The sequence below is a fragment of the Adiantum capillus-veneris genome, chromosome 19 (assembly GCF_014529385.1).
Source record: "Adiantum capillus-veneris isolate H3 chromosome 19, ASM1452938v2, whole genome shotgun sequence".
NCBI lineage: Eukaryota > Viridiplantae > Streptophyta > Polypodiopsida > Polypodiales > Pteridaceae > Adiantum > Adiantum capillus-veneris.
Window position 1 is genome coordinate 8,032,322 of NC_140949.1, and position 4,363 is coordinate 8,036,684.

The window sequence follows — 4,363 nt, forward strand, 5'->3', positions numbered from 1 at the left end:
ATATTAACATTATTCTAAGTCTTGCATGCTGGTGTTTTAGGCTTGCTTCTAATGCTAGCATCACATTCAATTCCTCAAGATTCAAATTGTCAACGTATGTAGATCAACCCCTGGTCAATGCTATATTGCATGGAGAGGCTATCTCTCGGACCATAGACTTGTTTGGCGAGTAAGTTCCCTCTCTCTCTCTCTCTCTCTGCTGGCAATGTGTTCTTTTATGTGGAGGATTCGTGTATCTAATCTCCAAGGTTGTTGTTTGCATGCAGGTGGACGGAACATGTTTTGCCACCTTCTATTCTTAAGAAGGTTTGCTTTGTTGATGCTTTATGGTACACAATGTTTGGCCACATTCGAGCAATTTCTCTTAGCACAATTTGCTAGTCTTGACTTGTGCGGAAATGACATTATGTTTTTGGCCACTAATTTGTAGGTATTGGTCACATCCAAGAAAGACATTGTGCAATGCTTCAAGGATAAATACTCTTATTCACAATTGTGCTCTTCTTGTTTTAGGCACCATTGGTCGTTGTTTGTTCTTTATGTTAATAGAGGTGCAAAGCTCCTTCGCTTGCCCACAAAGAAGCACTATTTGCTCTATTTTGACTCCTTACATCTCATGAGTCCATTTGAGTGCCTTGAGGCTATGCACATGTCAGTAAGCTTGATACCTATGCATGTACATTTCTTTCTTCTACATGACCTTAAGCAACTAACCCATTTAGTGCCATGAATTTTTTGTAGTGGCCTTCGGAGTCTTGCTCAAGTGGTGCATGATACAACCCTTCAACGTGCCTTGGTTGATGAGTCACAACTTGAGCTTGAGTTTTTGGATAGCCAAATAGTGTTGATTGTGGATATTATGTCATGAAATACATCAGGTGCCTGGCTAGCCAAGGCACACATCAAGTGGATTTTATATGTGTATCTCTTGGAAGGTTTACAAACAATTGGGTTGTTTTACAGGGAGCTTTTTGTGGGAGGATTGGTGGAGAGGCCGCGAAGGAATTGGCTGACATGGAACTGATTTCAACATGACAAAGTATGCAACATGAAGCAACAGCTCCATGATTGGTGTCTGGAGTGCTTGTCCAAGATGTAAGCTTATTGGCGACATAGTATAAGACTTGTAAAGGTTTCTTTCTAAACATGCTATGGTTTAATGTTCGTTGTCATCCCAAATTATGTCTCTGTTGGGAATTTTATGGTTTAGGTTGTTGTCTCTAGGGTTGTCAACTATACGCATTATGTCTGGAATATGGTCATCGGTTGAAAGGTGAAATTGAAATGTGTTGAAGTCCTTGCATTTGAATCTGTTGGTTAGGACTTTGGTATGCAACAGGGTTATGGCATGCGGTTGTGTTCTCAGCAAGTGAAATTGCAACCGTCTCCATGTTCAAACTCATAAGTTATGGCCATTGTCACCTCATTATGCACCCATTTAAATTTTATAGTTAAGGTTGCTAAGTCTCAATATGTTGGTTATGATCATCCTAGATTATGTCCCTGTTGATGATTTTATGGTTTAGGTTGTCGTCTCCCGGGCTGTCACTTATACGCATTATGTCTTGAATATGGTCATCAATTATGCGCATTGTGCCTTGACCAAGGTCACTGCCCGTGGTTTCAAAATTTTTATCTCAATTCATATTGCCCGCCTTTGTTGGTTATGGCTATGCTTTGAAGGTTATGGTTTGCGAATGCATTCTGTAAAGGTGAAATTGAAATGTGTTGAAGTCTTGGCCTTTGAATCTATTGGTTAGGGCTTTGGTATGCAATAGGGTTATAGCATGTGGTTGTGTTCTCAGCAAGCGAAGTTGCAACCATCTCCATCTTCAAACTCATAAGTTATGGCCATTGTCACCTCATTTTGGGCACATTTGAATTTTCGAGTTAAGGTTGCTAAGTCTCAATATGCTGGTTATGATCATCATTTGTATAGTCACTGGTTATGGTTTTTGCATTCTTTACTTCAAGTCTTAGTCTTTGAGGCTACCGGTTATGGCTATGGTATATGAAGGTTGTGTCTTATGCAGTTGTTCTTAGTAGATAGAGTTGCAATGGTTACACTCCATGTTTAAAGGTTATAATCATTACAGCCAGCATGGTGGCCAACCTTTATCATTGGCTATGGTCGGCATAACTTGACGATAGTCACTAGTCATGGTACTCATGGTGGATTTAAACTTGTTTAAGGCTATTGTCACCCACATAACCTTAACTCCTCAGCGCATGAGACATTGAGACACACTGGATCGATTCCAAAACCTATGCAACAATGGTTGTCAATGTCCAAATCCATCTCCCCTACTTTAGCCTTAGACATAACACTACTCACTTGCCCAACAGTTTGGTACGACCTCCAAAGCTAAGAGATGTCGATCTAAAAAGTGATGCAATAAGTGACTAGGCATGGTACGCAGGGGTCTTGAAATCTACAGATATCGGCCCAAAAATTGATGCAATAAGAGAGTCGGCATTAAAAGCTACAAATAACAACCCAAAAAAATCGATGCAATAATTGATTGCAACCTCGAAAACCATCTCCACTACTTCAGCCTTAGACACAACACTATTCATTTGCCCAAAAGTTTGGTATGTAAGCAGGCCTTAAAAGCTACAGATATCGATCCAAAAATCAATGCAATAAGAGATGAGGCATTGAAAGCTACAAATATCAACCCAAAAATATATGCAATAATTGTCGTCAACCTCCAAACCCATCTCCACTACTTCATCCTTAGACAAAATACTATTCATTTGGCCAAAAGTTTGGTATGTAAATAGGCCTTAAAAGCTACATATATCGATCCAAAAGTTGATACAATAAGTGATCGGGCATTGAAAGCTACAAATATCAACCCAAAAATCGATGCAACCTCGAAACCCATCTCCACTACTTCAACCTTAGACCCAACACTGCTCATTTGCCAAAAAGTTTGGTATGTAAGAAGGCCTTAAAAGCTACAGATATTGATGCAATAAATGACCAGGCATTAAAAGCTCCAAATATCGATCCAAAAATTGTTGCATTGTTGGTTGTCCACCAATTTGGTATGTAAGCAATTCTTGCATGTCTGAAGAAAAGGGAAGAAAAAAGCTATCACTAACCAACATGACTGCCTAGCAATGACCATTTAAGACAACAAGACTTTCTTGCATTTGTGAAGTCCAAAGGCCATACATCACAAAAACTCCTAGTCAAAGTAGTATCAATACAAACATGCATTATGAAGATCCACTTACACAATCTTGGCTTGGCATAAATCACCGCATGTACTACTTTGTTATCAAAGAGCAATATTTTCAAAGGGCAAATTCTCTTGGACCAAGCAAAAGACTTTTGCTACAACAATGGGAGCAGAACACTTTAGGCCTCTTTTTGAAGCGTACTTGACTCCTTCCTTGTTGATGTTTGCGTCTTAAAACGCCAATAGTTGAGGTCTTTGGAGGACAAATGAGAAAAACCCAACATTAGCTCCACATCCATTGGCTTCTCGTGCCACAACATGACCTAGCCGAGTTTGTGTTACATGTGCTTGGACCTGTCTGATTGAGCCTCTTGCAGGCAAGTGGATGTGCCTTGGGACAATCAAAGTGGAGAGGCAATCCCTTGAGTTGCACAACTAATTAAAGAGGACTAGTTTTAGGTCACTATCATACTCCCCCAACTGTCCTTCAAAGCTTTGTAGCAGTCCTTTCAAGTCCAAGATGCATCCAAGAATCTGGTTATCAATAATGGCTACACTTTCCTCAACCATGGTGGGTAGCCAGCTTGACATCTCTTGGTCCCCCATTGAATATTGGCCCCCCATCACTGCATCTTGCTCCCTTGCTTGAGCATTGGCCTCCCAAACCACATGTGTTGAGTATGTATCCAACAACTATCTATATCCCATATTAAAAATCTCCTCACTTGGTGCTTGCATTAGATTTGATAAGTGATTATAGACATTAGCTCGCTTGTCCTTAGGGACCTGTGAAATGATTTCAACATGTTGGTTATTAATATTCATAGTAGTTCTTGACACACCAAAGGAAGGGAAAGCTATGCAACAATTACAACAATTGCATACCTGCAGAAATAGGTTCTCCACCTATGCCTTCTTAACATGGAACTAGCATAGTAACACATGGAATGCAACTTGTTTTGGGTTGACGGCTTTATCCTCTCTCTAGCAATATGGATCGGCATTGACCACCTTGAGAATTGCTTCCAGCTCTTGCTGATTCTTGTCAATGCCAATAGCTGCAGGCCAAATTTTGCCTATCTTTGCAAAGACAAACTTGAAGGTCAACTCCAAAGCCACTTTTTCTTGATCAGTGCCCACATCGCTCGTGCATAACGTTAGCCATATTGGCATCC